This window comes from Homalodisca vitripennis, chromosome 1 (genome assembly GCF_021130785.1).
Source record: "Homalodisca vitripennis isolate AUS2020 chromosome 1, UT_GWSS_2.1, whole genome shotgun sequence".
Taxonomy (NCBI): domain Eukaryota; kingdom Metazoa; phylum Arthropoda; class Insecta; order Hemiptera; family Cicadellidae; genus Homalodisca; species Homalodisca vitripennis.
In genome coordinates this window covers 32,969,609-32,981,979 of record NC_060207.1, presented here as the reverse complement: position 1 = coordinate 32,981,979, position 12,371 = coordinate 32,969,609, and positions in this window count along the sequence as shown.

The following is a 12,371-nucleotide window of genomic DNA, read 5'->3' as shown; positions in this document are numbered from 1 at the left end:
ATTACCCTTTTATTCTCTCGTTCTCAACTCACGCAATCTCACCATCATCAAACCAAACATCTCATTACATCCGTTTACAGTTAACCCATTTTCTAGCCTGGGTAACTGTAATATAAAATTGTAGTCAAAACTATGGTTTCATTCTAAAACAATTTGTTTTATTTTTTTAATATTTTACGATTCATTCATTGGGTTATTGATAACAATACTTATGTCATACTAACCCACACCATGAAAACAAATCTAATTTAGATGGAATAAGACTAGAAAATCTAAATAGGCTAGAAATCGATCTCACCGAATACATAACGACATCTGCAGTTCTGTTTGCTGATGGCGTTATCACTTACTGTAAAAAGAGAAACTCTTGATGATTTAGAGAATAAAATAAATCAAGCAACTGACAAAGCAGGACAGGGGTTTTCAGCAAATTGGCTACTGCTCAATGAAAATAAAAGCCAATTATTAATATTCTCAACACAACAATCGGTAAGCAGATTTATTAATATTAAAGTAACTAACGTTAAAGTAACATCGTAATGTAAAGTTTTGCGTTTAGATAATCCTATATCGTGGAAAGAATGTAACCGCTTTTATAGAAAAGAAGTTACATTCATGTTTCGCATTGAGAATTATTTCTAATGTGGGTAGTTTACGTACTGTGAAAAAAGAACTATGGTTATGTTTACTCGCACCTGAGGTAATGATGTTAACATTCACTATTTTCTATATTGAATGTTTCTCTCATTTTGGAGAATGTCGATAAACATGAAAGCCATTTCAATTATTTCATTATAAGTTAGTTTACTATGTAAACATTTTCACTTGTTTTATTATAATTTGAATGTTTAATGACCTTACACGGAATAAATCAACAGTTTTATCAGATTGTATTTAGAAAATTTCAATTAAGTAAATCTTGAAAAAAATAATTAATTGTTATTCACATATAAATTAACATCACCGTTCTGTTTTCTTTAATTCTATAAATATTTTATTCAATTGGTACCCCAAAAATAAGAACAGACAGGAAATAAACTTTGTATCAATACATATTTTTGGATTATTGTATCTGCTAAACCAATAAACTTGGCAGGAAACCAAGATTTTTAGTATCATTTTCATTTACAATAATACAGAACGAGTAACAACTTTTTTATCATCTATATTATAGTATACTTGAAAACCTCTATTAATAATAATTTATTATTATTAATATTTAAACTTAGTCTCCAAAAACGTTTGACTTCTATAAATTACCTCTAAAATATATTACGAGTAAAATATAATTCATTTAGTTATGTTCTGATATTTATTGGTTTTTTAAACTTTGGAGCGTGTCTCAAAGAATGATTTCCTGATTGCAGAATGGGTTTTGCCGTCCCTTGCTTGCCATAACAATGAATCCTATAGCTCTTAGACAAGAAGGGTCCGAGGGCGTGGTGGGGCCTAGGGGCTCACGTCTCTAAACTAGATTTACTCTCAATCCCTCGTAATGACTCTCATATATTAAAATACCTCCCTTTTCGGTCATGACATAAATTTTAACGCATTTTCAAAAAAAAAACTGGTGAATCGATAATGTCATCTTGATTTGGTTAATAAAATTAATGCAAAGTAATTGCAGGTGTTTATTCACTTACGTAGTTATAATAATTTAAATCATTGATGTTTTAACGATAATCCAGATCAAATATAAAAAGTAGTTCTCCGGGAGATTTCGGAATATAGAAGGTTCTGGCTCTGGAACCTCATGGACTTTTGTAACTATAATAATAATACTTTATTCGTTCAAGTTATAATACAGTTGAACACATCAAAGTAAGAATAAATCTAAAAACATTTTACATGTCTTATGTAAAGCCCCTCTTACAAAATCCGTTTATTGCAAAATACTCTCTTAGAAGTCTTTTAAAAGCTTAGGCAGATGTCACATTTTGTATGTTTTGAGGCAGCCTGTTATATATTGCAATACATATGTACTGAGGCCCTTTATTGAAAAAACGTAGGCGAATGTTGCTCGTTGAATACAAGTTGCAACCGCGCGGCATTAAAAAGACTGGAATTATTTCTGACAAACATGCAGCACTCATACCCCACTAGTCCAGCCAACGTCTTTATGTTTAATTCCTTAAACACTGACCGACAATATTCTCTTCTGGCCATTTTCAACTGAAAATTGTTCTAATACACCAGTTATTAATTTTGATAACTCTCTGAAAATTTATGTTGTTTGTCATACGCCAAAAAATAACCCCTTACCGGGAGGACCCGGATGATGCATACCTGTGGAAGCCGGCCGAGAGCTTCTTGCAAATGACATATACATGAGATCCTCAGCTAAGATGGGCTTCTTAATGCAGCCTAAGATATTTGGTACCAGTAACGTTTTGTAATGAGTTGTTGTTGTAGGTGAGTCCACTGCCTAGGAATATTTGACTATTAGGTGTTTTAAGTATGGTGAAACGGATAAATCCTGTTTTGGTTGGACTGAGAACAGTCCCATTTTTGAGAAACGATTCAGAAGCTTGAGCGAGGCTATTGTTTGAAGCATCAACTGCTGCTGACGCAGTAGACTCAGATGTTTGTAGAGTGCAGTCGTCTGCGTATATGAAAATCTCGCAATGGTTTATATTTTTGGAACATCATTTATGTAGATGACAAACAGGATTGACCCCAAAATGGAGCTTTGTGGTACGCCGCACTCAATGACTCCCTCCTTTGAATGGTGAAATAAAATTGTCTATAAAAACATAAACTGATTATAAAAGCTTTAAATGTATACATTTACTATCCTGCAATATGAAATGAAGTTCTTCACTACCCAAAAGGTATCAGTTATAACAAAGCTCTAAACACTACCGTAAGAGAAAATAAAACAGATCAATAAATCGTAGGAGGTTTATATAGTCGTTTCATAAGTAATTGACGAACAAAAGTTGACCTAAAATTTTTATTTTATATATCTGTAAAAGGAGAAATCACATAAATGTATTGCTGAACACAGCTATAAAGACGTTATCGGCAGACCACACTCGAGGTTTTTAGCAATTCAAATGTGTTTGACTTCTGCCCTTGACTCTCGTACATCCTCACCACAGCTTACTTCCTCGCTTGGTTGCAGCTCCAAAACGAGATAAATAGTCGTTGCAAATACTTAGTGTATATAAACAATAATAATTATAAGCAATAACACACCTCACTTCCTCGCTTATTTGTAATACGACAACTATGAAGCCGTTACTAATATTTAGTGAATATAAACAACACCAAATACTTTAATAGAATTTTTTATATTTATTAGTTCTTATGTAACTATTACTAACTACTCTGATAGTATTAGGGTGTCACCTACTAAATTAATTTTAGATTAAAGTGCTTTTTATTACCATATTAAAAATTGTAAATTACAGACTTTTCTGAACGTATGTTTTTAAAGTATACAGTTTATCATATTTACTGCAAGTTTACTACAAGTTAATTAATGCTTTCGTACCACATTCGAATAATTTCCATGTCATTCATAAAGTAATCATAAGCAGATTTATATTACAGACTTATAAAATAAATAATTGTTCTTTGAAAGCGGTTTTGGCCGAATGCGATTTTCTTAATATCCACGTAACCTGTTTTGTTTTGTACATGAAATGATTCACATTGTATACATGAAAATTTTATGATGGTTTAATGAAATAAGTCGTATACAAAATAGTTCATTCGTACGCTTCCAATAGGTTGATCGATTTCGTTATAATATTATATATAAATAAAACAATCTATACCACTTTAATATGTGATACAAAGAGCTATGTAATTTTTAAAATTGGTCCATAAAGAACTTAAAGATTTCACATTATTGCAATTGGCTTAATGGAAAAAATATAAAAGTTATGTGTGTGCGTAATGTAATTATAAGAAAAGTACAGCCAAAGGGAGCACGGCGCTCGCTGCACTGTCGGTCAAAGGTTTATGAATAACTGAGAGCTCGCCTCGCAGACACGGCCAGTCCCCATCCTGCTCCGAGCTCTTACACGTATCTCTCTGCATTATTGAGCTGTCTGATCCTTGTGAGAAGTATCAGATTAATATTTCAACGCAAATGTCTTACGCTGTATCCAGAAGCATACATGGAAAACTTAAACCATATGATTGTAATTACCTCCAATGAGATACATAATTTTTTATCTATAAAAACGTAATTTCTTTAAAAAACTAGCAAAATGAGGTCAACACTTCTGCAGTGGGTCCATTACACTAAAATATGCTCTATAATACTATTGTGCGCTCACATTTAGTTAATTCTGTTACATTTAGAAATGATCAATTGATTCCTATTTTCAGTTACAAAATTGATCTATTTAACTATGTTAAGACTAAATTTCTGATTAATTAAGCAATATGTTAATAATAACAAATTATTCAAGAACATAGCATGTGTATATTTTAATAGAATAATTATACCTCGTTAATGAAATACGTATAAATATGGTCAATTTTATTTTCCACCTTTGATTACGTGTGCAAGCACACAACGAAAGAAACTATTCCGAAAGAAATTAGGAAAACGATGTTACAATATAACAATAATAATCAATATTAATTCATCTCGTTAAAAAATTACGACAACTATTATAATAGACAAATTAATTAAAAATAAACTGGTAAATTAAACATTTTAACTTACACGCAACAACTGAATCAGGTATATTCATTACCAGCTGAGATTGATCAGCTCAGTACATTCCATCACTTGATCTGTTACTGAACCGTAAGATTCCAATTTGCCAGAGGACACGATTGTATTGGATCTTCTCTGTACTCTGTAAAGGTATGCATCCACCTACTGAATCTCATACTATGAATGTAGTGTTACATTGAACCAATATGCTTACAACTTACTGTGGTAGATTCATTACCACCTGTGATTGATCAGCTTAGTAGATTCCATCACTTGATCTGTTACTGGACCGTAAGATTCCAATTTGCCAGAGGACACGATTGTATTGGATCTTCTCTGTACTCTGTAAAGGTATGCATCCACCTACTGAATCTCATACTATGAATGTAGTGTTACATTGAACCAATATGCTTACAGCTTACTGTGGTAGATTCATTACCACCTGTGATTGATCAGCTTAGTAGATTCCATCACTTGATCTGTTACTGGACCGTAATATTCCAATTTGCCAGAGGACACGATTGTATTGGATGTTATCTGTACAATGCAGACGTTTATATTAATTTAAACCTAGTTTCTTGAGTATAGTATTACACTGAGACAACATACTTATGGCTTACTGTGGTATGTTACTGAATGATGATCAGCTGTGATTGATCAGCTGGAGTTATTTTGTCCATTCATCTGTTGCTGGATCGTGAGATTCCATTTTGTCAGTGATGATACAATCATACCTTTTCTTTCTCTACTGGCTTTACTATACTGAACGGTTAATTTTGAAAAATATTATTTGTTTAGGTAACTAGGCATAATTTGTTAGTGATTGCTTTCCATGGTAATTGGTAATTCCATGGATTTCTAAAACTTTTTCTATTCATGGTAATAGTTATAATGTTCTGAAAAGTTTGACTGAAATATTTTTTTTGTGTTATAATATAATAACATTTTATTGGTTCTACAAAGTTTTAAAGGATTATGTTAATGTAGGCCCTGCTTTATATACTTCTTTTAGGGGTTATAAAATATAGAAATAGATTTCAGAATGTGTTATGTGTTTTCTTCCTATTCTTCTCATGTTCTCTAACGATTGCCAATGGCACATACAGGATTGCCTTAAGACTGAAATTATTCGCTCAACTAGTTTAAACCGAATAGCATTTCAGCTATAATAATACTTTTATGTATCTTTGTTAATAAAATAAAAGCCTATAATAAGAACCTTTCTCGTAGTTCCGTTTAATTATGAACTCTGTTAATATTAAATTGATTTGCTCTAAATGTCATTGAGACATTATTGAGATACAAAAAGAGGATCAAATTCATTGTGTCATTCAGAGCAATACTTTGAAGTTTCGGCACGGTTTTTAATAGCTACAATTTACTATGTTAAAAAGCTCTAACTAAATGTTAATAGTTTTTAAACGTAACTTAATAATACTCAAAAGTGCCAATCATTATCAAATCCATTCGATTTTGTGGTAGGAGGTACTGCATAAATTAATTACTTGGTCGGCCTATAAATATAATCAGCATCCTGTAAGACAGTAAGTAATGTCTAGAGCCGAGGAAAACCGACCGCATTTCACTCATTCTGACAATCATACAACGGGCTTAATCATGCTGTATCAGATGTCTACGAATGAATTCACACAACTTTGATTCTACCAATTCAATATTAATTAGTACTTTTGGCTACTATAAGAAAACTTATACATTTCTAGCAAAATTTAGTAGACATATTGGGTATTGGCTTGGCGAGGTGTAGACATTATTTTATGTTTCATTAATTATTTAAAATAAAAAATATAATTCCTTCACAGTAGTGTACCATAAGATAGCAAAATACAAACCAAATAGTTTATTTGATTCATAAAAATCAAAATGTTATTCTTTTAAGGCAAAAGAATTATAAAAAATATAAACAACAGATAATATTATATATATATATATATATATCTCAAAATTTGTCCGACCAAGAAATCAATCTATTAACACCAAACTCACCTAGAACTCCAGTTTTCTACACGCTACCTAAAATACATAAACCGATTCGCCCTCCGCCTGGACGACCCATTGTTTCCAGCTACGATTCGCCAACAGAAAGAATTTCAAGCTTCGTTGACGCTCATCTGCAACCTTTGGCCAAATCTTTACAGTCACACATAAAGGACACCAATCACTTCATTGACAGACTTTCTGAAATACCCCAGCCCCTGGACGGTGAACTAATTTTGGCTACAGTTGACGTGGAATCATTGTACACAAATATTCCTCATGACGATGGAATAAGAACTGTAGAACATTTTTTAAATTTAAGACCTAGGAATTCAAAACCTTCTACTTCTTTTTTATCTGCCCTAGTAACCTTTATACTTACCATGAATAATTTTAGATTTAAAAACAAAAATTACTTACAAATGAAAGGAACCGCAATGGGAACCAGAATGGCACCTTCATATGCAAATTTATTTTTGGGACTTCTGGAACAAAATTTTTTAACATCTCAAAATTTAAAAACCGTTAGTTTGGTTCCGATTTATTGACGACATTTTTATTATTTGGCAACATGGCATGGATAGTTTAACACATTTTATTCAACAATTAAATTCATTTTCAGTTTTAAAATTCACTTTCAATATTTCTAAAAATCTTGTTACGTTTTTAGATGTCGATGTGTTTTTAGACCAGGGACACCTAAAAACGAAAATCCATGTCAAAGATACAAATCCAATGCAATATTTACACTACTCAAGCTGCCATCCTGGTTACATTAAAAAAATCTATTCCGAAAAGTCTAACTATTAGAACAAATAGACTCTGCTCTAATAAACATGATTATTATTGTCACACCGAAAAATTAAAAAATGTTTTTAGAAATAGAGGATATCCTAACAAAATTGTAAATGATAACATGCAAAAATTAAAAAAACTCTACTCCTAGGAATTATAAAAACCAAGGAAAATTTATTACCACCTATCATCCAGGGCTATACAAAATTAATGGTATAATAAAAACTGCACACAATATTCTACAGGCTTCACCTGTAACCAAAAATATATTCACTAATCCACCTAAAGTAATTTTTAAAAAGCCTCAAAATTTGAAAAACATATTAGTAAGACCAAAACTACCCTCTGATGAGCTAACTCAAAATTTAAACAAACCTTTTGGCTGTGAACCCTGTTTTAAGCCTCGCTGCAAAACATGTAATTTAATAATAAGTTCAAAACATTTCTGTAGCAGCACAACGAAAAGAAATTATCCGATAATTGGTAAAATGACTTGTGAATCCAGCAATGTCATTTACCAATTGTTATGTAAAGACTGTCCGAAGGACTACATTGGCCAGACCATAACTCCATTGCACATTAGAATGAACAAAAATCGCAGCGATACAAATCTTGAAATTAAATCAAATCCTATTTCGGCCCATGCAATGGAGCATAACAAAAAATTCGATGAATGCTTTTCTCTAAAAAGTATTAACAAAATTCAGAACCCCCATAAACTTAAAATAAATTATTTAGAAATAGCTCATCAGAGGGTGCTACAAACTAAACATCCGGATGGTCTAAATTTAAGATACGGATAGCAGTATGTATAAATTACACGTTACAATTTTTAATCTATAACATTACACATTTAACTACAATTTTAATTTATAACTTTATATTCCTTGTAATAAGCAAAATTATTTACTCTTTGTACGTAATTCAAAATTAGTTTTATTATTAACATATGATGTTTCTTTTGTTTATTATTTTTTGTTGATATATTTGCTTATTTACCTACTGTATATCTCTTGAAAATGTCTTAAGACGAAATATAGAGAATTTTTATTTTCTTTTCTTCTATTCTTTTCTATTCTTATTGAAGATATATATATATATATATATTATATATATATATATAAAACAAATTATAAACCACATTTACTAAAATATTTTTAACGCCATTATGTTTTGTCCACTCTATTAAGAAAACCAAAAGTGTGCTTGTCCTGTAGTAGAAGCGTGATATCTCCAGTGAGCAGAAATATTAAGTTCAACTCATCAAGTTTTAGTTTTCAATTTTGTTATACTGATAACATGAATTATGTTTACAGATTGAGTTAAAATGTAATGTATTTTTATTTTAAGACAAGATACCGATGAAACTTTGTATCATGACATTTTATTTTATATTTAACGCTTTGCGTCCTTTTTCCTATTGAGTAACAATTACTTCATAGGTATATCCTTTTTAAATACCATAATCAACACTCATAAAAATCATTTCAGAATAATATTATTTTACTTTTAAAGAGCAATTTTTTGCGGCCTGCAATCAGGTAGTGAAAGAGTTTTCATAAGCGCCAATTATATACAAACATTACCAGTTACCGGCAGCTTTGCGTCCTTTTTCCTATTGAGTAACAGTTACTTCATAGCTATATCCTTTTTAAATACCATAATCAACACTCATAAAATTCATAAATATCATTTCAGAATAATATTACTTTACTTTTAAAGAGTAATTTTTGTGGCCTGCAATCAGGTAGTGAAAGAGTTTTCATAAGCGCCAATTATATACAAATATTTCTCTACAACGTTCCACAATATTGAAATAAACAGCTCCAAACATTTCAGGAATAATTGAAATATTTTAGGCCAGAGCGGAAGAATAAGAAGTTCGTAGTTAACTTGGTGAAAACACTTATAATATAATATGATGTAGCCCAGCAAATAGTTTTTAATCAGAGGTAGATATTAAAGTAAATACTATTTCAGAGTTGGTTAAGAAGTTCAAAGGTTACAGAACATTGTAATTGTAATTTTTGTTACATTCATTCATACTTCACATGCCATAGTAGTTTGTCTTGTCGTCACGATCAAGAAAATATATACACACATAGGTCTGAAAAGTCATAATCAATCAAAAGACGTCTACTTTCGGCCATTTCAATTTATTTCCGGTCTAAGTATTTCCGGTGCCGGAAGTCTGTTAAGAGTATAATATAGCCTATATTTGTATCACATTTCACATTTCAACTAAATCGAGAAATTGAAAAACAAAATATAGTTCTTCTAGAAATTACAACACTATTTAAGCATCTTCTTAGATGTTTCTTATTAAGGGCGTTGAAATTCATAAGAATCTTGTCTGTTGAGAACATAAGGAGAGTGTATTTCAAAGTCCATCTTTCTAGATCATCGGGATTTTGAAAAACAAAAATGTAGTTCTTTTAAAGATTGTACCACATTTCAACCACTATGTTGTTTGAGCCTTATGAAAATGCCAAAATGTGTTCTATACATGTCAAGAAGTTTAAAAACAACATATAGTTCTTTTTGCAGTAGATACCTCACTTCAGCCTTTATAAAAGGTTGATGATTTTGAAAATCTTTATTTTGGTTTTTAAGATAATAAGACACGTGCATTTCAAATTTATTATTTATAGGTCATCTGGAAGTTAAAATATAAAAAATATAATTCTTCTAGGGGCTGCATCCCAATTTATCTTCAATGGGTGGTCTATGGGTTAGCCTAATTAAAACTCATTTTGACTTTACTGTTTACGTTATTAAGAATTGATTATATTCCTAATAGCGACTACTAATAACTTTTATATATTTTTCTCTATTGTTTTGATTTTAGAAAGGCGTGTTGTAATTAGTTGAAATTTGTATATATAGTCTTATAACATAAATACCTCATTATAGAACAAATAATTAATTTCACGAGATTTATTTTCAAAATGGCGGTTTTTTTAAATATTTAGCCATAATTAACAAAAATGCGTCATAAAAAATTTACACTATAACATTTATTTACAAATACATCGATACCAAGTGTAACAAAGCTGTAAATAAATAAGGGAGATAAATTGAGAGATAAATTAATAAAAAAAATGGCTACTGTTCAGGTAATTATTGAGTGTTCGATAGTTTGAATATATATTGGTAGAAGAATAATCTCTGAAAAGTTTGATAGAAAGAGAGAGTGATGGGATATCCTGTATATGTACTTTGGTATGAAATTTTGATTTGTGACTACTTAAGCCATTTTAATTTTCTTCCGGTCTTCCGGCAAGTGATCCTATTATTCACCTTTCTATGACAGCGGGAAGTTGAAAAATATAGATTTTCTTGGAGTTGCAATCCCATTTAAACTCGTATGATCAGTTGATATACATTAACAGTATTTTTTTCTATTTAGGTGATGAGGAACGTATGCGTAAAATTTAATCTCTCTAGAACTTCGGGAAGTTCGAAAACAAAATATAGTTCTTCAAGAGCTTCAACCTCATTTCAACTCCTATGGATATTCAATCTTTATGAAAATTCCTCTGTTCTTCTATTTACGTCATGAGGCATTCACATTTTCAACTTTCTGAAATAACGGAAAGTGTGAGAATTAGTAATGAGTGAGGGCTTTGCTTTTTTTCTATAGAGGTAATGTTTAAATAGTTAAAATCCGTTCTCTACGATAACAATAAATTGTCTGTCGAAAGCAATAGTGAAACATAAGATGCACTAATATGAAGTGATTTAGTCAAGTATACTCTGATGAATTTTATATATTTGTGGCGTCTGTCAAAGGTTCTACAATATACGTTATTGCCTCCCTTGAGTAAATCCTTCACTGCTACTAAGTGCATGTGTTATTGATATTGGCAGTAATACAATCTCGTGTAACAAACAACAATGAATTTATACGAAAGATTTGATTTTAATCAATAAGATTTAGATTTTATATCACATTTGGATTATATTCCTTAATACTACTTAAGATTAGATTAGGCACATACAATATGGAATGATTTTACACTATGTATTACAGAAGAAATGTTTTATATACATATAAGTTAACAGTTTTACGAAATGCATAAAAGTAAAATATTTAAAGAAAAGCTTTCTCTTGGAAAGTTTTTCTTTCAGGGCGTCAGAAACGAGCGACCTGTCAGCACTGTCAGCTGTCTGGATGGTTTATAAGAACACCCGCAAGTCCAAGGGTAGAGAGCAGTAAACAACGCCTTTGTCTGATCACATCGGGTTATCCACTCTTCTGCATCGAGACACTGGAAAGAATTTCATTTGGGAAACACACCCATTAATATTGTATGACTTTAATAGAAAAATCCAGACTCTTGTGTTTATTCCATTATAATGATAATTTTATGTAAAGTATACGCCAAGAAGGCCTTACAGATTGTCAGAGTTTATGTTCTCGCACGTTCTGACACAAGCGACAGACAAGTAATGTCAACAGACTTGGCAGTTTACACTAATTACTTCCTGATTTTTATTCCCCTGAAGTAAGAAGGCGTTACACATTGTCAGAGGTTATGTTCTTGCACGTTCTGGCACAAACGACAGACGAGTAATGTCAACAGACTTGGCAGTTTACACTAATTACTTTCCTGATTTTTATTCCCCTGAAGTAAGAAGGCGTTACACATTGTCAGAGGTTATGTTCTTGCACGATCTGACACAAACGACAAGGACGAGTAATGTCAACAGACTTGGCAGTTTACACTAATTACTTTCCTGATTTTTATTCCTCTGGAGTAAGAAAGCCTTACATATTGTCAGAGTTTATGTCGTTGCACGTTCTGATACAAACGACAAGGAAGTAATGTCAACAGACTTGGCAGTTTACACTAATTACTTTCCTGCGTTTTATTCCTCTGGAGTAAGAAAGCCTTACACA